Raw genomic sequence first — 23,447 nt, 5'->3', positions numbered from 1 at the left:
CTGAGATTTGACCAAAGCGTATTAGTACTTTCTGTATAGACTGTATCAAGTGCCATATTACGCGCTTTATTTTTTATTTGTATAATGTAGATAGATATATCTACTGACACTTGGTAGTGGTAATAAATCATTACAAGTCACTATTGTGGAATAGGTGACTAAAAATATGAATTTACTTCATTGCCTGAATCATACAACGTGGATTTCTGGACCACCCCCAGTTATTATTGTCAAATCAAGGACATATACCCTTACGTGGCGCAGAGCGCCTGAGGCTTCCAATTCTGTGAACTGGTCTTTGGTCAAATTTGTATTATAAGTTTTGATCAGTTTTTTCTGCCATTTTAGTCTTAGTAATTATTCTGTTGCTTACTGTTTGCATTGATTTGTTTTACGATTTTGTGTCTCCGTCACATTCATTCGTTCGTTCGTTCGTTCGTTCGTTCGTTCGTTCATTCATTCATTCATTCATTCATTCCACTGACATTCGCCACTTGGGGGAAAGAACAGGAGACCCAAAACATCCCGCTCGTCAGGTCACAGACCCATGTCTCCGGTCAGGTCAACAGTTTCATGTACTCGGAACTTACATTAAAACATCGAGTAATGAGATAAGTGTAAGAATACAATGAATGTTTAGCAGTTCACTGGTCTTCAGCACATTATAACGCTCCAGGACCACAGACCAGCGAAAAAGGGCGATCTCATGACCTTGACCCGAAACATGGGGAGGGAGGTAACTCTAAAAGTGCTTCTAAAGGAGTCACATGATCAAAACGTGATTATGTCATTGGTTGACACTGACATGACCTCTCTCTATTCGAGGTCATCTGTTACTGCGGGAACAACGCTACCACAGGGCAGCAGTGTTTTCTCACCAAGGTCGCTAGAAATTGCTCCAGCCGCCACCATGCCGAAGAAGAAACGTAAAAAGCGTTGTCTTCCTGTCTGTTGTAGTGGTAAGTGTTCTACTGTAGTAATGAATCATTTCAAATCTCATGGCATCAACGTAAATATGTAAATCTATGATTGTTTATGACCATCTTAGTTACGTCACTTCTTTATGGCGCCTTTTATGCCTTAGACAGTATCTGACCAAACTACTTGTTAAACTTACAGATTTAGATCTAGATTATAATTTGTCGCTTTTGTTCATATAGGGTTGCCCCCTGTGTTGTAGAGACTCTAAAAGTGTGCATTTCATGATTTTTATGAAATTTCTTAAGTTTGTCACATTTACGGATGTTTGAGCTTTGTTGAATCAGGGATACTCTACAACAGGGATAGGTCATTCACTAGCTTTCTTTACCATTTGTACTAAGAAACGTGTGCCTCGTCGTGCTCCAACGCACACAGTGACTTGGCTCGTTCCCAGGGCTGCTTCAGTTGTGTTTAACAGAACTTCAGCCAGTTTATTGTTTCAGTCGGAATTTTACAGCAAATGAATGAATGAATTATAGTAAGAATTAAGATCAAGAATTATGTGAATGAATGAAAAAATACAAGCAATAAAAGAAAGAAGTACATATTTGAATGAATGAAAGAATAAAAGATACACCGTGGCCTTCCCTCCCAAAACATGTTAAAGAACGCAAAAGTATCGCGAGAACACGTGTTAACATCAGCTGTCCATTTACAAAATCTACTTTGAGACGTTTTTGTTTACATTAGTTTTTGTTTACATTAATAATTAATTCAGATATCTTATTGCATGTGGGGAATGGCATGGACATTAACAAAATGTTAACTGACACACTGCCCTCAAAAATTAAGTGTAAAACTGTTACAAAGTGTTCTAAAACACCTTTCCAGTTTTGTCAAATCTTATGATCAACAAGAAAGAAGTTAAGAAAATATGACCCTCAAGCATCAATGGCGAATCAGATCAGATCAGTAACATGTCATATTTTTCACACACATCAAATACACCGTAACATTTTGTTTTAGATTATGAAACTATCACTATTACTTGCAAACACATTTCACCTGATGGTATAGTCCTCTCAAATGAATTAAAGGCATATGTGAAAGATGTTTTTGAAGAAATAACTAGAGACACTCAAATAATGGTGTGTAGCATTTCAATGGCTGATCAGAACAGATCGGCGAAATGTCATATTTTTCACACACCTCAATTACACCCTAACATTTTTTTAAGTCATAAAACTGTCACTATTACTTGCAAATACATTTCAACTAAAGGTATGTTTTCCTTCTAAAAATTAAATGATTTGTTTTGTTTGATTTTTTCAATTTTACTGTCGTTTGAACTTACATAAATTTTGTTGAATTTCTCTCTGAATATAGTGTTTTAGGGAATGAGGTATACCCACTTTTCCACAATTTGTGTCACTTCTACGCTATTCACCCCTGTTCTTCCCATACAACAGGGGGTGTACTTTATCCTCTTTTCCAGAAAAAACAACCCACAAAACTCATTTTGCTTACATATGTCTTGTATAGAGACTCTGAAGGTGTGTATCTCATGTTTTGTTTTTGTATTTTATACCAGTGTTGGCTCAAGAGAGGGTTTTGGAGTGTTTTGACTCATCAAATTCAGTGAGGACACCGTCTATTTTACATCTGCCCATCTATTTAACATTGGAGGGGTCCAGAAACATTATTTTCATCATTTAGGACCCACTCAAACTTTCACCCAAATCTAACAGTGTTATACAATTTTTTGCATGTTCAGAAATATTTGAACTTAGATATTCTTTGTGGAATTTCTCTCTGATGATCTGATGATAGTGAAATAGGGGTTTAAGTCTATCCACTTCTCTTCAAAAACTGCTCAAAAGAATTGATTGAGCTTATACATGTGTTTCACTGGGACTTGGAAGGTGTGAAGCTAATAATTACATAGATGTTTATTGAACTTATTTAGTAGTAATTAATCACCAGAGCACACTCAGTGTAGGAAATTCTTCATACAGTAGCAGGGCATACTTGTTCCTGGACACAATTGTTTCTTGTTAAAAAGTATTTCCATCTGATAGCAGACAGGTCTAAGTCACAACTGGCTTTAGAGTTGTAAGGAATAGTCTAAGTAACACCAATGCTTAGATGCAGAATGCTGCTGGAAGTGACCAGACCAATAGCCAGGGGTCAATTTGAATATCATCTCGACAGCAAAGCTTAGGATTGAGCTGGAGTAACAAGTAACAAGTAACATTTCAAGCTACTCTTCATCAGTCATGTAGATGACAAGCAAATAGTTGGATTTGTGGGCTAACTGTTGATTATTATTTTTAATCTCCTGCCATATCCCTTTGGAAATATTCCTTGAAGTGCCTGGCTGTGTTAAAGACAGTAGTATAGGGAATGACAGTCCGAAAACACTTTTCAAAAACCCCTCTAAAAAGCCTCATTTACTAAATGAGGCTTTGGTGGGACTATTAGCTCTTGCTATTATTACCCCTACTACAAAGCCACGCCATCACGTTTACCGTGACTTGGCAGGCGGTAACACTGTGCCGTACGGTACGATCAATAATTCTTCTCTTACAAATCCCCTACCCGGCCCATCCCTCAAGTAATACATATCCATTTTATCTATGTTGTAAGTTTTGACTGACCATATAGGATCGGTGGCTCGCTTACGGTTATGTTATGTTTATATCAATGAAACAGTTTAATGTGAACCGCCTACGATCTCTTTGGTGTTCATAATAAAGGCTTGCTGGGCTTTTTGTATTCCCTGTGCTATGTACTTTTTTTTCTCGTCCTCGCTGATAGCAGACTTACGAGACTTGGATCGAATATCTTGTTTCATTCCGTTATATTTTTTGAGTTCAGAGAGGATTGAACTAAACTCCTCTTCTGAGATTTTACTGTCAGAGAGTGCCGTGGAAATTCGCTCACTCACTGTGTTGAGTTTTGCTTCAGCCAGAACCCTGATCTCGTCGTGTTTCAATGCCTTACGATTAAGCCTGCGTGATACTAACTTAAGCGCCAACCCTACCAACCCTGCCACCCCAGCCGTTATTTCAATACCTAGCACTATAGGTGCAGCCACGATGGTGGTTAACAACCCAACGCCTGCCGCCCCTAGTCCCATGCTGGTTGCCATAAGGGTAGTGTCAGCCCCATCCACGATATTGAAAGCTCTATTATATTTTTTACATAGTGCTTTCCGCGTGTCACGGTCTTGTTCTAGTTGACGTTTCACATCACATAACTGCCTCAAACGGAACCCATCTACGGTTTCTAACGTCTTAGCTACTTCCTCTACGACTGGGTACAGACCCATCCTATAATATATATTTTGAAAGATATTTTAATTGGGGTTCAGTTAAAAATCTATCAATGTATTTGAAGCCTACAAGATCTAGACTCCCAGCCAGGGTAATAGGTGAGAGGCTAATAGAATTTCCTGTTGTAATAGAAACTCCACGGAGGCTTATTAAGTGGTTTATAGGACCCGTGGTATCCTGTTGTATAACAATACGATAATAATCGGGTGTGTAATCCCAGCGTATTGACACCCCGGGTAAAATTTGGTGTACTCTTGAGGTGTTTTCACTGTCTAAAAACCAAAAGAAGACTTCTATGATGAGTGTGAAAGGGGGGGTTATTATTTCAGGATTACTAAATGTTAATTTATTTTCGAAGAAAGATGATAACCCATTTTTTCTACTTTTTCTTAATCCCCTCTCCGGAATGAAATCCCCGGCCAAGATACCGTTGTTCCTAATCTTAGTGATCCAATTATTTTCGTCTATTGTGATATAAGGTGAGGTGAGTGTTAAGTTGATCAGCCATTTAGGTTTTTTAAAATCTGGTAACGGCACCGGTCTGTACACGTTGTCTTTGAAGTGTAGGATGTATAATTCATCTTCCTCACCAGGCTGATCGAATCCCTCCGTATCTCCCAGGTCATTAAGCGTAGTGTTGGGATGATGACTAGTCATTATTATACTATTATGATATAATTTCCAACTGGTTTTCTGATAATAATTCAGGGGTTAACTTAATACCCATGAAGTGTATGTTGTCAGGCAGGAAGATATTAATTAGTGATATCTTATTTTCCACGATCACGTTGACCCCCTGCAGACTGGTCTTGGAGTCGACACCCACCCGCACGTAAACGTTGCAAACTTGAAACTGGTGTCGTTTCACCCACCCGAGTTTGATCCCCTTCACGATCTCAACATCATTCCCCGATGGTTCCCCTAGGTAGACTTTGATGAACAGTGTTGAGTTTGCCGGTAGACTCTCTAGTATCTTAACCACGCCTTCGAATTCAGACACCAACTGCAATTTCACGTTTTGCATGGCCGGTTTACTCGATAGCATGTGGGCTGCTATAGTGTTGACTGGGCTGACGACTATGCTACGTCTCTGAGTTGGGACGTAAGCCACGAGCAGGGTTCCATTGTTCACGACTTTGTTTAGGTGGTTGTCTTTGTTATCCGTGAACACGTAAGGGGAGACGAGTTTAATATTGAGAAACCATTTGTTATCGGGTAACAACACCCACTTGTCATCTTCGGTGAAGACGAGCATATATGGTTTGTTTTTGACGACGGTAGTGCTCTCAACATCGTCTAAGTCGAACAGTTTACCTCCGAATGATGGGTATATTCTCCAGTTGTCATCACCGGTGTTGACGAGGGCGTACTTAGTGTTGGCTGTTGCCCCTGTGGTATCTATCATATCACTTAGGGCTCCACCGGAGGAGACTTCAACGCGTTTGTAAATGTTGTTTTTTAGTTGCAAGGCGTATGATTTACCATCTACTCCGGGAGCGTCGAAACCGCGTGTGTCTCCGAGGTCGGAGATCCCGATATTGACGCATTTTTTCACTCCGGGCCCTTGTGCGCTGGTCATGTTACGTGAAGCGTTAAGCTGAGGTATCCTATATTTACAGGATTATGATTTATATCTAACACCGATATTGTCAGTTCAGGTATGTTGCCCTGGGTTAATCTCTTATACTGCCGTGGTGAAAATGACTCGGTTCTACCGTCGTTGAATTTCTCAGTTTTCACCGGCACTGCTCTCAGTATAGTGGAAGGGTGGCCTCCTTGAATGTTATACGTTGTGCTCACCTGATCGAGATGAATGTACAGCTCTCGGTACGGTACTAGGTCGGGTAACTTCGTGCCTGTGACGGTTGTTGTTGGTTTTATCTCGTCAGGAGACATACCGAGTATCCTCGCTAATGGTCGGCCTAGCCTCAATGAGGTTCTTCCGTTGTTGATTAACACCACTGTGCCGTTTGAGTCGTTCATCTTGAGTTCGGCCCCCAGGGGTTTGAAGACCTCGTCGTTTAGCGAGCACACGCTGTAGTAGCCGTCAGTTATTTGACTGCGAGTTCCACTGACGAACAGCTTATTGTTGCTGATATTAATGTTAGTCCATTGCGGTAGGTAGGTGATATCGCAGAGTGCGACTTCGAGTTGACCTGACGTGTTATCGATCGCGTGCGTCAGCTGAACGGCCTCACCGCTAGTTATTCCTGGAAGTGTTATGTACATATTATAATATATAAATTATATAATATAATATGGATTTAGCACACTTGAAAATCGTGGTGAATGCAGATGGTACGGGGTTTAAAACAACCTTTATTGATATCTTTGAAAAGTATGTCGTGTCCGTTAATAACGCGCAGGCGGTGGTAAACTGGAATCAAAACCCAATGCAGTTTTGGCAGAACCAACTCAACTTTGCTGTGTGGTGTGTGACAACAGGGTCGGGTGTGAAACCAGACTATGGTATAGACGAACTGAGTAAGGCGGTTGTTTTGTTTCATATTTATTATCAAACGAGACGAATATTGAAGGAAATAAGTGCTCCTCTTCCTCAAGATAAAGCGTGGAGTATGACGAATAACCCCTATGATAGACGCGCTTATGAACGTATTTGTGGGGAGTTTGAGATTCCAACGAATAAAGACTTTCGCCTTCCTGGTGTGAACCATGGTCTCGGTATAGTTCTCGTGTACTTCTACAGGTCCGGAAAATATTATGCCGGTTCTAAAGATGGTTCATACAACCCACACCGTCATACATTTACAGGCCCCACAACGAATGAACAGATCCATGTCAGCTGTATAAAGCAAACCAGTCCTGATGCAGCCACAGCCTGGACTAAAATGATCTCAAAAACATCGAAAGGATTCACTCGTGCTGGTACAATACGCTTGAACGACTCGATTCGAACGTACGTGTGGGCGCTGTTGGGTGCGCAGTCGATGACGCGTTCTAACATCCTCGGTAAGGGAACTGCTTACGACGCTCAGACACAATTCGTTTCCAACGTTGAGGATGCTATCAATTCTCCAGTTGATCTCCCGAGGGCCATCGACCGTTACCAAAACGTGTTAGAATACGCCAGATCGAAAGTCAATTACGTGTTCGGTGTGGGGTTGTACATGGCCCCGAGTGATATACAACTGAGAATAAAAAAAGTGGTGGGTTATAACAACGAAATAGTCATAGCCACGGCGGACCAAAAGTTGGGTATCAACCCCGATATTAACACCCCACATATCCCACACACCCAACCACGTGAAACGGGTATAGTTGCGCCACCACCGGAGCCTAAAGTTCATGTGGAGGTACCCCCGGGGGGTGTGGGGGTTTCCACCACCTATCAGCAGCATATTGATAATAAAACAGCCTTAGTGGTTGGTGGGGTAACTTTGGGACTTATTTGGTTAAAGATTTCTTAGCCGCTACGTACACCAGACCCGCCACGGCGACGATGGCTGCCCACAGGTTTTGACTGAGCCATATGGCAGTTTTAGACAGAGCGCTCAACAACCACGAGACGATGCTACCCAGGATGCCGGGAAGGGCTTCGGCGGCTTTACCAGCCAGTTTAGCTAGGCCTTCCCCGAGTTTTTTAATCCAGTCTTTAACACCACCACCACCACTTGGAGTTCCCCCGCCGCCGGCAGGCCCCACAGGGGCACCCCCCACCAGTGACACCACCAGGGTTGATATGATTAAACCCAATGCAGTCAGAATGCTGGCGATGGTGATCCCTTGCTCCCGGAATAATATCCGAATCCTGTTGGCTAAAGTTGTATCTTCGTTCAGTATTCTATCGATTGTTTCCCGAATGCGACTGATCTGGGATCGAAGATGTTCACGATTCGAGGAAGCGGCTTCCAATCGTGTACGTCTCTCGTCTTCTAAATCACGTATTCGTTCATTGATGCGACGCTTCATATCATCGTCGTCAGTTTCGGTGAGTTTGGTTTTTTCCCTAGCGATGTGCTCGTCGATTTCGTTCAGTTTCCCCATGTTGTTCACGAGTTCTCCACGCACGCGTTTCACGGCTTCATCTAAACCGCGCAGTTCCCTTACCGGAAAGTCAAATCCCGGTAACGGTTTGTCCCAGTAGGTGCTCAACAGTTTTTCTATGCTGTCCGAGGCTTCTGTAGCACGCTCTGGCGTCATTTCATCTATAGTGGTGAGGTGGGATCTGGTAGCTTGCAGATCTTCTTTAACGGTCTTAGGTATTGCACCACCGTAATCACGCATGTTTAGATGTTCACGGATAAATTCAGCACCACCATTGCGGCTGGCTAGAGTTGACAAGGCCAGTGGTTTTTTAGTGATCTTGTTAAAGAGGTCAACCTTTGGGGCAGACTTAAGACGTAGAACACCCTTTGTATCAATAAAAAAATCCTTATGGTATCGACCCTGGGGTTCAACGTAGTTTTTATCACTTTTTAAACTTTCGTAATAATCATTTACCGTTGTTTCTAAAAGTTGTTGGCTCAATGGCAAACTAGTAAATGAGGTCTCCTGCTCATCATATGCCTGGGCACTATCGTCCCACATATCATCCATAGGTATGTCTTCATCCATTAGTATTAAAAATATATTTCTTTTATATAACAATGTACGGCAGAAAATTAGATCCTTTCAGAAAATTGAGAGAGCCATTAGGTGCCAGAGCCGTGCGACAGTCGGTGACCATCACCAACAATCCCAGCAAGATAGACCAGAATCAAACTCTGCTGGTTAGATTTCCAAACCTTGGTGAGAATGACCTCATTGTACCAGGCACTGTTCGACTGGCGTTCAATATCACGTTGACCTCCGACAACGACAAACGCGAGCTAGTGCGGAACGTGGGTCGAGCTATCATCAAGAAAACGACCGTCAAGATCAGCGGTAACGAGGTGCTTAGTATCGACGACAGCGACGTGTTTCACTGCTACAAGGATCTCTGGAAAAGCGAGAGAGAACGAGTCAATGATGTGTACCAGGGTATCAGCAAATCAACCCGGGCGCGCATAGGATACGTCTTCACGCAAGACCAGCAAGACAAGCTATCGGACGGTGAAAAGGCCATCGCTCTAGCATACGAGAATCGATTCTGCGTGCCGCTCGACTTCGAGTTGCTCACGGGACACGCGCCGTTTTACCAGGCCGCGCTGGGTGATAGGCTAGAATACGAGCTCACGTTTAACGACTATAGCAAAGTAGTGCGTACGCCGAACGGTGATGAGGCCAGTTATGCCATAGACAACATCTCTCTGGAGTTCGACATGGTCACTAGCCCGGAGCTGGCCAGGCAGGTTCGAAGCCAGTACTCTGGGAAGATGGCTATCCTATATGATCGCGTACTGAGACATAGATCAGTCGTGCGAGATAAGAGCGACACTGTGTGGAATATCAACCTGAACGTGCCGGCGCGATCGATGAAAGGTATCCTGGTCGTCCCCGTGGAGGATTATGATCCATTCCGGAGGGACAGCGAGAAGTTTTTCAACCCCGAGATTGAAAAGGTGGAAGTTACCATCGAGGGCGTGCCCAACCAGCTGTTCAGTCATGGTATGAGACCACACCAGCAGTGGGATGAGATAAAAAAGCTACCAGTGGGGGATTATATAACAAAGGACCTGGACCTAGGCTCCGTGCAGATCGGTGAATACCTGACCACCAAGTACGCCCTATGGTTGGACATGCGGTCCACGGATGATGATAAACTGCACGGTAGCGGGCGCCGTATAGATAACGGTAGCGAAGGGATAACTATCCAGATTAATAAGAAGGCTCAAACCGCTGGTAAGTTGAAATTATATCTGTACGTTATTATGGACGCGCAACTTAATATAGACAATGGGAGATTTGTGCAAGCCATCTACTAGTGGGGGTCTCCCCCACCTACCCACTGACCCACACTGCGCTATCATATGCGGGCAGACTGGTTGTGGGAAGACCGTTTTCGTCTTGGATATGTTGGAGGGTTACTACAAGGATGTGTTCGATAACATCGTTATCATGTGCCCTACTCTGAGCATGAATAAAACGTACGCGCGACCTTGGGTGATGACGGACCCGGACGTACACAAAATCGACCCTGGAACACGCCTGCAGGACTGGTTGAAAGCTCTTCACGAGAAATTTAAAGGGGAACCGACGCTGTTTATACTGGACGACTGCAGCGCTAATCGCGAGATAACAAAAAAGAGAGACATGCTATCGTACCTGGCCTTCTCCGGCCGGCATGCAAATCACAGCGTCTGGGTGCTAACGCAGAAGTTCAACTCGGTGTTGAAAGACCTCAGGGAGCAGACGCGATGGGTGGCCTTATTTCACTGCAAGGATAGGGATTCGTTTGAGGAGTGTTTGAGAGAGAACGATGTGATGAGTAAATTAGAACGGGAACGGGTGAAGAAACAGCTCGCTGAAACTAAACACGCTAAGCTCGTTCTAAAAACCGACCAACCAGTAGCATATATAGTATGCTAAGCTAAAGCTAAGCAAAGCTAAGCAAAGCTAAGCAAATGCTAAGCATAGCTATGATATTTGAAGTATTTGTCGTGTGCAACTTAACCTTCATTTCTCTGTGTTTTGTCTGCATCGGGTATTATATAGTTAAAACTAAATCTTACTTGTTATATTATAAGATGGAGTGTGAGGAATTGCTCGAACAATTGTCTGTGGAGGGTTCCCCAACTGGGGATTCCCCCAAGCGAGAGAAACTGGTGGCGTTGGCTGTTGGCGGCAAAGCCAAACATTACTTTGGAGACTACACTCCGGATAAAATCAACAAAATGTCAGCCGAAGAAATCGATAAGCTGTACGCTAGATACGAGTCCCGACTCGGAGCAGAAATGACAAAGACAATAGGATCGGCTATGACCCAGATATACACCGGTATTGTATCACACTTCCTTCCCATTCCACCAGAGCGCCGACTTTACCTGTGGGAGGACCTAGATAAAGACCCTTTTATCGAACACGCCGTGAGCTCTATCAGCTGCGGGCTGTACCACAAATATGGTATGTTGTTGGCTCCAGTGACGGCGGCGATTATCACGGCAAAACATTGCCAATTTGAGAGAAAGAATAATAATAATAGTATAGATGGATGCTGCACAGGAAACCCCAGTGGAGGTACCCCCAACAGTGATGGAGGAGACCCCACCCCCAACAGTGACCCCTTCAGTGGAGGTACCTCCAACAGTAACCAGACAGAAGAATCCTAAGAGAGTAGCTGCCGGTAAAAAACGGTGGTGTAACCAACATAAAGTGACCAACCCAACCCGACTGTTGTTGGCTGTAGGCGTAACTGCTGCCGTGGTTATAACATGGTTATACACCTCCCACAGTGAGCCACAACCCAACAGTGAGAACAGTGGGGGTATGGAGGTATCCCCCATGGTAGACCCGCATATCATGTTATAATTTAAAATATTTTATATCATATACATAATGTCTGAGGGGAAAACGTTCGTCAACGACGCATACCACGCCACAGTGGTAGCCAGTCTAGCAGTAGGGTACGCTCGGTTGACTAAAATGGTGCTTAAACAACCAACTATCAAGCTAGATTTCAACCTGCAGGATATGGGTATGCTCATAATGAACCTTGGTATGGCGATGGCCACAAAAGACATCCTAGTAAAACAAGGGATCATACCTGATAATATAATGAAATAAATATAGGGATGGCCACGATAGCTATGATGGTTGGTGGGGCGTTAGTGAATGCCCTGGCATTTTCCGGGAGTAATTTCCTCTTCTCGAAACTACGAGATGATCACGCGGCTGAAATACAGGAAGAAAGGAAGCGACACGATCTCGCTACTGAGAAATTACAAAGAGCACAGGCCGAGTACGCTAAAAAACGCCTCCAGAGGATTGATTTTATTAACGAACAACTCACGCGTGAAAACCATGCCGTTCAAACATTCAACGATGTTGATGAAGCAATGAAAGAATACTACCTACTAACTGGTAAACGATTGGAAGCGCTCAATAAACCCACACTCGCTCAGTACTACACACCATCCAAGGGACAAATGAATCGTGAACTGGGCTTCATAGTGTTTGGTATAGCAGCTACTGCGTTGGTTGCTAAGCAATTAAACTAAAATACCTATATAAGTAAACATGAGACCCGCTCCATACCGATGCGAATATATACTTATGGGGAAGACCGAGGCCTGTGGTAGGAAATGCAGGAATCAGGGGTTCTGTTGTTTCCATATGGGAAGTCCTAACTACACGTGTTCTGTGTGTGGTATCGGGGTTAAAGGGCACTACTGTTTATGTAAAGCTCACGGAGCGAACGTAGTCAGACATCAACTTATATATGAGAATAAAAAAGACTACATAAAAGAACGTAGGCGACTGCTCAAGATAAAATCCAATTAGAGATTGGTTCTCTTAGGTGTAAACATGTCTACTGTACATTCTTGAATATGGAAGCCTATCTTACGGTAAAACAATTAAAAGCTATAGCAAAACAGCTTGGATGCCGGCGTTATTCAAACCTGGGGAGAGCCGGGTTAATCGAATTGTTATCAAATAACCAAACACTGATCGATGCCTACATAGATTCACACAAGCTGTTGGAAGACTTACGAGAATTGTGGCCAACAAACCGAGTTTGGTTAATAAGTGATTACAAGAAATAAAATATTTTTTATCAAGAGTGGAGGAGTTACCTCCCCTTACTGTGAACCAATTAGACATTAGTTCTCTTAGGTGTAAACACAATGACTACTGTGCGCGAGCTCAAGAGGGTCGCAAAACAGAGAGGTGTTATCGGGTATTCTAGAATGCGGAAGCCAGCATTGTTGAGATTACTAGGTTTAGAAGTCCCTCCTACGGTAAAACAGTTAAAAACTCAAGCGAAACAGCTTGGATACACAGGTTATTCAAAATTGGGGAAAGCCGGGTTAACCGCATTGTTATCACATACCCCAGTAGCACGTCCAACTGTAAAACAACTGAAAGCCGAGGCACACGATTTGGGTTTAGGTGGGTATTCTCGTATGAGAAAACCACAGCTTGTAGAATTATTACGACAGAATAGAGCTATTGACCTACAGTTTGTGCGCACTGAGCACGCCGTAGGCAATTATTTGAGAGGTTGGCGCATGCGTGTTGATAGAAACATAGACATTACAGATATCAAGCCTCTGATAGCTGATAAGGTCAACCAGGAACTAAATAATCTAGGAAGTATCAAGTTTCAGATCACAGTGAAAATGTCGCTCGATAAGCAGGTTGGGAGTACCACTGAGTATTTTCAACCTTACTTCCGAGGTAAACAAGAGGTCGTCACACATGCAGAGACCATTGACGCATCAATCGATACAAGTTTTCAGCAGATACGAGAATACCTAGAACGCTACACGCACATGGGGTCCGGGTGGGTTGTAGATAAAATCGATAACGTCTATCTAGACATAGCTAAATACGTGCCGTTCAGAGGTGGGTCATACCTAGACTTGCCACCCTACTATAAGAACAAACAAGCCATAGTAAACGTTAAGAATAGAGGAAACGATTGCCTGAGGTTATCTCTCAGGTCAGCCATATTTCCAGCTGTCACTAATCCGAACAGGCCTTCTAATTATCCACAGGATGATGGGCTCAACTGGGATGGTATAGATGAACCAACCCCAATAACCCAGATTACTAAAGTAGAAAAACAGAATAATCTGGCTATAAATGTTTTTGGCCACGAAGGTAATACAACAATAATACACAGGGTCAGCCCGGTGAAGGATTGTCAAGTTATTAATTTATTCATGATTCAAAAAGGTGAAAAGTATCACTACACGTGGATAAAACATCTCAGCCGGTTGTTACACGACCAGTCGAAACACGATGGGGAAAAACACTTTTGTGTACGATGCCTACACTGTTTCAGTCGGGCCGATTTATTAGAATCCCACCTGGAGGATTGCCAAGGTGTTGGGCAGACGGCCATACGAGTCGACATGCCTAAGGAAGGTGAAAATATCTTAAAATTCGACAATCACAAGAACCAAATGTCTGTGCCTTATATAATATACGCCGACTTCGAAGCCTTAGTGGTTGGGGAATCATCCACTAGTGGGAGTTTCACACAAAAAACACAAGAGCATAAAGCCTGTTCGTTTGGATACATTGTCGTCCGTTGTGACGGGGAAACGAAAGCTCCGGTAGTATATAGGGGTCCTGACGCGGCTGAAAGGTTTCTAAAGTGCTTGCAGGAGGAAGAAAAAATTATTAGGAATGCATTGTATAGAATCGCTCCCATGCGTATGACCAGAGCCGACAAGATAGCTCACGCCAGTAGCACTAACTGTCACGTGTGCGACTCGCCACTTAACGGTGATTCGGTGAGAGATCACTGCCACATAACTGGTAAGTATAGAGGCGCCGCTCACAACGCGTGCAACCTCAAGCTTAAAATCAATCCTAAGACAATAAACATCCCCGTTGTCTTTCACAACTTGAGAGGATACGACTCTCACTTGATCATGCAGGCCATCGCGAAAATCGATGGTAATATATCATGCATTCCCAACAACATGGAGAGATACATCTCCTTCAGCTTAAACGGACTTAGGTTCATTGACTCGTTTCAATTCCTCCTGTCGTCACTCGACAGTCTGGTCAAGGCCAACAATACCTTCCCTATCACCGATCGATACACAGACGCCGAGACTAGACACCTGCTCATGAGGAAGGGCGTATACCCATATGAGTACATGGATAGCTGGGCTAAGTTCACAGAGACCAGACTACCTCCTATCGACTGCTTTTATAACAAGCTGAATGAGGCGTCCGTCTCACGAGACGATTACTCGCACGCGATTAACGTATGGAATAAACTTGGTTGTAAGAACCTTGGCGATTATCACGACCTGTACTTGAGGACAGATGTACTGCTGTTAGCCGACGTGTTCGAGACGTTTCGGCAAACATGTTTAAAGCAGTATAAACTCGACCCCGCATGGTATTACACCAGCCCAGGTCTGTCGTGGGACGCCTTGCTTAGAAAGACCGGAGTTAATTTGGAATTGCTCACAGATTACGACATGCACCTATTCATTGAGAAAGGCTTGCGAGGTGGGATTTCCATGGCATCCAAACGATACGCTAAAGCAAATAATCAATACGTGAAAGGTTACGATCCTAACAAACCAACCAATCACATTCTCTACCTCGACGCAAACAACCTGTACGGCTGGGCTATGAGTCAGTATCTACCTACAGGAGGATTCGAATGGGTACCAAACGTTGATGTTATGAGCATTGCACCAGATTCGAACAAAGGGTATATCCTCGAAGTTGACTTAGAGTATCCCAAGGCATTACACGCATCGCACAACAGCTATCCCCTTGCACCCGAACGTATGAAGGTTAACACAGACTGGATGTCTGAGTACCAACATAACTTGTCAGGTGGTCGTGTGGCGGACGTTGAGAAACTCGTGCCTAACTTAATGAATAAGACCAAGTACATAGTTCACTATCGCAACCTACAGCTGTACCTGTCATTGGGTATGAGGCTGACCAAAATACACAGGGTGCTCATGTTCGACCAGAGCCCATGGATGGAGCCCTACATCAGAATGAACACAGACCTACGAAAAAAAGCCACCAGTGATTTTGAGAAAAATCTCTACAAGCTCATGAACAACTCGGTGTTTGGTAAGACTATGGAAAACCTGAGGAAACGCGTGACCGTGAAACTGGTTAGATCTAGTGAGGAAGACAAGCTCAGGAAATTGATAGCCAGTCCGGCATTCAACCGTAATAAAATATTCACAGACGACCTAGTTGCCATACACATGAAGAAAAGCCACATAAAATTCAACCGGCCTGTTTACGTGGGGATGAGCATCCTCGATTTATCCAAACACCTGATGTACGACTTTTACTACAACGAGCTCAAGAAACAGTACGGCGACAGGTGCGAAGTGCTGTACACTGACACGGATTCCCTGCTGATGGAGATTCGAACCGAGGATGTATACGAGGATATGAAAAAACACATCGATTTATACGACACCAGCGACTATCCTAAGACCCATACCATGCACAGCACGGTAAATAAAAAGGTCCTAGGTAAGATGAAGGACGAGTGTGCTGGCACGCCAATAGCTGAGTACATAGGTTTGAGACCTAAGATGTACTCCATATTGAAAGCCGACAATAGTGAGATCCGAAAAGCTAAAGGGGTTAAGAAGTATGTGGTGAAACAACACATCAAACACGCCAGATTCAAGGAGGCCCTGTTCAAGACCCGTACCTTTAGACATAAGATGAACACGCTTAGAAGTGATGGACATAAGATATACGGACTGACTATAAACAAGACGTCCCTATCGCCTATGGACACGAAACGTTGGATAGCTATTGATGGTATAAACACATACGCGTATGGACATGAAAAAATTTGAGGCTATTTATTACAGCCCGCGTGGATATTGGAAAGGAGCTAGCGCAGTAGATAAGCTAGCTAAAATGGCGCGAGTATCACCGGAGAAAGCCAAAGCGTGGCTTGAAAAACAAGCCCTGTGGCAGATCTATTTGCCAGCGCCACGCTACGTACCTAGAAGGAGTTTCGGAATTAACATACCTAATAGAATTCACCAGGCAGACCTACTGTTCCTACCCCACGATAAGAGGTACAAGTATGCCTTAACCGTAGTGGACGTAGCCAGTCGTTACAAGGAAGCCGAACCCTTGACCACGAAAGATTCGGCCAAGGTAGCCAGAGGATTTGAACGTATATACAAACGCAGCCCGCTGACGTGGCCAACAGAGCTGCAAGTTGACCCCGGACGGGAGTTCATGGGTGCCGTGTCACAACTGCTAGCCAAACACGATACGAAGGTCAGGCGTGGCACGGCCGGAGCCCATCGCAGTCAAGCTATAGTTGAGAGATTTAATAGGACTTTGGCTGAGCGCTTGTTCGGTCATCAGTATGCTAGGGAGATGGCCACCCCTGGAAAACGATCGACCGAATGGGTCACGAGGTTACCCGAGGTGGTGTCGGCAATCAACCATGAAGTCACCCGTCTCACCGGTAAGAAACCGGCAGACGCTATCAAACTAAAATCAATAGTTGCAGAGTCGGCCGCTCCATTGCGTGGGAAGGAGAAACAGATACCGGATAGGGCCCTAGTGAGGTATCTGTACCAGCCTGGGGAACACGAGGGTGATAGCCGTAAGCGAGCCACCGATCCTATATGGTCGGTCAAAACTTACAACATAGATAAAGTGGATATGAAAGCCGACGAACCTAACTTGTACTACTTGAGGGATGGGCCGGGTAGGGGTTTTGTAAGAGAAGAATTATTGATCGTGCCGTACGGCACAGTGTTACCGCCTGCCAAGTCACGGTAAACGTGATGGCGTGGTTTTGTAGTAGGGGCAATAATAGCAAGAGCTAATGGTCCCATCAAAGCCTCATTTAGTAAATGAGGCTTTTTAGAGGGGTTTTTGAAAAGTGTTTTCGGACTGTCATTCCCTATACTACTAAGACTTTGGAATATTGTTAAAGTAGTCAAGTTATGATACTACTTTGTTGTTTATCTAAGTGAGGTCAGAATACATCCACACCATGCAGTGGCATGACTTGTCTTATCTTGAAGTGGGCCAAGCATGACAGTAACAAGACTTAAAGGGGCATTTTCTCTGATGTTTTAGCTTTTTTTAAGGAATTATATGACATGTATGTTATTTCGATCTCTTGATTTTAACTGTAAAGTATTTGTGAATAAATATTTGTAAAACATCCCATTCTCCTCTGGTATATTGGTTGCAACTCTAGTTAAAGGGGTATAGAAAAATACCAGAATAATCAGTGATTGTTACTTAATTCATTAATGCATTATCTATTTTCCAGGTGTTGTTTCTCCCAGTGATGGTTACACAGGTGAGCAATATGTGGATTCATTTGTATCATGTAAATACCATAATGTATATTTGTAGTTTCTGATGTCCCTTGTCTTAATCATGAGCAGTAGGGATTAGGAAAGAGAACTTTGACAATGGGTCATTTTCAGGATTAATAGCCATTTTCTGAATTTAGAATGGGCTACTGCCCTTATTTCAGTAGTAAACTTCAAAATTTTAATGGGCCATTTTTCATTCTTATGTGCAAAATCTTTCCCAATCCCTGCAGTAGAATGCTGGTGACTGTGACCATGTCTGAGACTCACTTCCTCAATAGGAATTCCAGGCCATATAATTTGGTCCTCAGCATCTTATCCTTGCTGTGAGAGGCAACTACAATGGATTGGATGGTCATGATGTCAACCACTGGTTTGCCTCCTCCAGAATTACTTATTTAGACCAAAACATGTTGATGGAATATGAATGAGCTGCAACTTTAAAAAGCTGTAAAAATATATATGCATCAGACTTAACTGTCAGATTCACTCCATTAATAGGAATGAATGAAAGACATGCATGAAAAACATTGTATTTTCATTACCACATGGCTCTAAAAATGTAATATTTTATTTCACATTTCTTATTGATCAACACGTCTCAAAGATATTTTCTTCCATCTGCACATACAGCATCACCTCCTGATGACCTCCACACAAGGGAGGCAACTGAGGCAGAATCCAGTAGCTCAGCGGATGTTCCAGTCTGCAAATATTCTCCAACCTTCTCATGTTCTGGAGTGGATGTTTCCACTTTAGGTCAGATTGGTAGGTGGTGCTGTATTTTCTTCCATGGAAATTTCTTCATGTCATGATCCCAGAAAGAAAAGGTCCTCTGTACATCATGCTGGTCAGAAATGGGCATTGGATGGTTGGAATGTGTGACCTGGCAGACTGGGTGATTTAGTACCTCAATGATGTGCTTCAGTCACAGGCTTGCCTTGGCCACATATGCTTATCTGGCCCACTACAATGGCAGTCAAGAAACTATTAATCCCATTAGAATTTATCTTCTTTTATGAAGACAACTATTATTAATGCATGTTCCCATTCACCGTACATTCTTCAGAAACTAGGTATTAAACCATTGCACTTCACACCAAAGGCAGCGGTTCAGTTCCCAAGATGGGTGCAATGTGTGCAGCCTATTGAAAATGGTGTACCCCTCCTTGACATTGTTTGAATATTACTGAAAGCAGCACAAAAGCATACCCACTTACTCCTTAGTAAAACACACAAAGCCTCATAACACCCACCTACTTGCATCGGCCCTTACCTTAGCTGACGACAGTAGGAGGCAGATGGCGGGACATTGGAGTATTGACTGAAAAACAACATTCACTCACTCAGAATCCAACACAAATTTAAACTCTTGTTCCACAGCCATAGACAGTGGAGATCAACAAAAAGACAACCATCTTTCATTGCCTGATCTTGGAGAGTCAAGCTCTGAAACTGCTGACACAAAGCTGACGTCTACATCAGCAAAGTTTGACAACAGTGAGACTCCCAGCAGACATGCACAGACTCAGATGGCCACAGGTAAACTCTCCTGAACAAAGACTTTGCTTGCATATATTCAACATTGAATTGTACATGGGGGATAGTGTCTAGTGATTGCCCTTATGCCAAACATTCAGTGGATAGTTGTCATGGGTTTGATTTTGAACTTGATTGTGCCATGTTTTGACAACAAGCAATGTTTGAATGATGTTTTGTACATATTTGTTCAGATCCATTTTCAAGGATGTACCTTTTTGCCTGGCATTGTATCTTTTTGCTTCTTATCTGTCTGTTCTTATCTATCTGTTCTTATCTATCTGTTCTCTTCCATATATGATGCTGTACCTAATCAGATTAATGACTATTTCATATTAACCAATAATTGTACCATGCTATGTACTTCATCAGGATTACCACCTGTCAATGAGGTCGAGAGAAGGTCACCTGAATCCAGTTTTGATGTCTCAGCTGCACCAGCAGCTCACCCTCCTGCCTCAAGGTCGTCTGAATCTGACCCTACTGACCAGGACCGTCCTGTATCATCAGCCAGTGACAGCTCATCAGAAGCAAATGCTCGCAAGAAGTACTGGTTACAACACGACATCAGGACTGAAAAAGGTAACATCACATAACTGGGCCAATACTGTCCAAGTAAAGTCAGAAAATCAGGCCCATTTAAGGCATTCCACCAGAACTTGGCTTGTACCTTTTTGCACATTGTTACCGTTACAGGCAAAGAACTATTGGCCAGTACACAGCCATAATGGCTGCAAATTGGCTCAAGCGGTTTATGCTGAAATAATGTGAAATGTGATTGGTTTCCGCCAGGCTAATTGTGAAACGACAATTTTGTTAGTAGATATCGCTAAGTTGAAGATGGATTTCATGATGAACATAGGATGACTCTGGCAGTTAAAAGAAATGTGATGTTTTTACTTGTATGAAGAAATGAAATGATCAAATCAAGGATCCAATATCAATATCATTTGTTGTGCTCTGAAGATTTACTTCTCTTGTATGTGCACAAATCTTAGAAACATAGAGACGGCAGAACATTTGGCCACTGTATTTGAAGCCAAGTCTGAAGTTGTATTGAACACTGGAGTGGGAATAAGGATCCTTTGACTTTCATTCCTGATATTACTACTACTAATAACTGATGTACCCATCACAGAAAGAAGTTCAACACCACGTCGTGTGAACAGAGTTCTTGCCCTGGCACGTGAGAACCGTCGTACTGGTGTAAAACGGGAACTGTTCCCAACTCCTCCACCTATGAAGAAGGCTGTGAGGCAACCAGAAATCTCCACCACAGACACCTCCAGCAGTGAACTGTCATCAGATGCAGAACTGTACAGACTTCTTGGACTGGAGAAACCAAAAGCAGTGAAAAACAAGATAGGTAAGCTTTAACTTTATATTTTATGTATCAAGTTGAAATGTATGTTGAAATGAAATAAAAGTCCCCTAATACACTGGACGTTTCCAGTCAAGACGGAACCGAGAACACAAAAATTCCCAGTAATGCATGCTTGTCATCACGTGTAACAAATGACAACAGTGTAGGAGTGAGTGAGTGGGTTTAGTTTTTCGCCACTTTTATCAATATTCCAGCAATATCCCAGATTTGGACACCAGATATGGGCTTCACACATTGTACCCATGTGGGGTATCAAACGTCCAATGATGAATGAACTCCTCAATGTAGGACAAAGTGTTTGTGTCTTAACATACACCAATAACTTGGGCAGATGCTCATGCTGTTAACCATTGGTTTACTGAAATGACTTGATAATGATTATGTTCTGGTTAATGGGAAATAGATTGAATATTGCTGACTGAGGCATAGCACAACATTCAGTTTTCTACGAATACACAATCAAAAGTTATATGTTGTCGATGTTCCAGTGTATGCATTTTACATCTTGTTTAAACAGCTGACCAGGTGTAATTATCTTTTTATTAACAGATGGAGTGATAAGCTTGAGACGAGCTTCTGCGGAAACTGATTTGCCCTCAGTTTTTGTTAACAACTCTGATTCTCTTGTGGATTCCCTCACATCAAATTCAGGCAGTTCTACTGATCCTGAGCTTCGTAAAGTCCTCGGTATGAGCAAGAGCACTGATGGAAAGGATTCAGATGATTTTGATGCATTTAAGAAAAAGAAGCCACTACCCCCTGTGAAGCGCATGTCAGATCTGGATAGTCCTTCCGAAGTTCTGATTGATAATTCTCCCAAGGATGCCAAATTTCTGAAAGAAGTCATGAATGGGTCACATAGAGCAAAATCCCCTCTTGCACCAATACCTACAACATGCAAAGAGCAAGAGATTCCTTGTGATGTATCAGAATCACTTTCCTCCAAAATCGTGTCCACACGTGGAGCCTTCACATCTGCAGGTTCAGCCATTTTCCAAGAGGAGCAGAACATCCGTTCATTGGGAATCAACAGAAAACCAGATGTCCAGGTTAGGTCTGTTAAGGCACTTGATCCATGGAAATCAAGAGGACTTGATCCAGTAAATACTGCTGGATCTAGCAGGAGGATGGAATCTGTTTGTCTGCCGACACCAAACCCATGGTCATCCTTACATCCTTCTCCACCTGACACAAAGGCACCAGAAACAGGGGCAAGTTCTCGTGCAAGGTTTTCACACTCAAGGACACCACACAATAAGGTGTTGAACAAGAATATTGAATCCCCAAATCAGACAGTGGATTCACAGAGATCTGGTTACACCACATCAGGGCTACGACGTCCAAAAGAGCATCAGTTTATGTCCTTTGGTAAGATGTCTGCATCAGTCAAACCAGAGGAGACATCAGTGGAATCTGTGATGGTCCTGGATCCTAGATTTGGTCTTGGTCCATCAGTGGTACAGGATCATGGGTCCGGCCACAGATCAGGCTTTGGATCACATGCACCATGTCCACCGGTAGGGAAGGTAGCAGACAGACATATGTCATTCAACAGTGTGGCTCCATTGCCATCAACATCCACCTCCATGGATAAGTCACCTGCAGCAAGAAAACAGACAGGCCTTCAGCAGAATCAGTCTCACAAATGGCAGTCATCCACTGGACCAAAATGCACACCTGAAATGCTCACCAGAAGTAACGCAAAAGCTGGATTGTCACACTTTGTTGGCTCCAAGAGAATGATCCCAAGACCACCTAGCACCTGCAAGTTAGAGAGTGTGCACACCTCTAGTTCAAGCTCCTCTGAGAGTGTCGATCTCTCTCCCCGACCAGCATGGAACATGTTGAAAGCTGGTTTAAAACCACAAGCTGAAGTATCTACCTCTTCCTCTTTTGAAAACAGAAATGCAAGTCTTCCTTTCAAGCCATCCTCATTCAAAACCAGAGCTTATCCCACTTCAACATGTAAGTATTTTCTCAGCTTGCTCCACATTTTCAGATTTTTAGAAATGCTTTTGCAAGTCAAAAGGACAAACAAATTCGGGGTTGTTTAAAGGCATAAAGAAGTCGGTATTGAAGTTAGGACAAAATAATATGGATGTCTTCTTATTATTATTGAAAACACATGTTTCTGGGCTTCAGGTGAATGTTGAAAAGCTCAGAAACACTATGTATAATAAACAAGAATTTGATATCCATAATATATTGTCTTTTGTCAAAGAAGTACAAACAAGTGGACTCAAAATTTGGTATGTGAAAAGTTGCTAAAAGACATAATTACGATTATTTCTACACTTAGATGAAAGATATTTTGTCTACCAGGTAGTTTCTAGTTGTTTATTTCTTGTTGCAGTGTCACAG

General features: G+C 43.1%; 1 pseudogene; it reads left to right on the top strand.

Moving 5' to 3' along the window:
• Positions 1-910: 910 nt before the first annotated feature.
• LOC137273075 (uncharacterized) lies at positions 911-22,344 on the top strand (annotated as a pseudogene).
• The last annotated feature ends 1,103 nt before the right edge of the window (positions 22,345-23,447 follow it).

The sequence above is a fragment of the Haliotis asinina genome, chromosome 2, assembly GCF_037392515.1.
Source record: "Haliotis asinina isolate JCU_RB_2024 chromosome 2, JCU_Hal_asi_v2, whole genome shotgun sequence".
Taxonomy (NCBI): Eukaryota; Metazoa; Mollusca; class Gastropoda; order Lepetellida; family Haliotidae; genus Haliotis; species Haliotis asinina.
The sequence above is the reverse complement of the archived record's forward strand: the minus strand, read 5'-3'. Positions and strand labels throughout refer to the sequence as shown.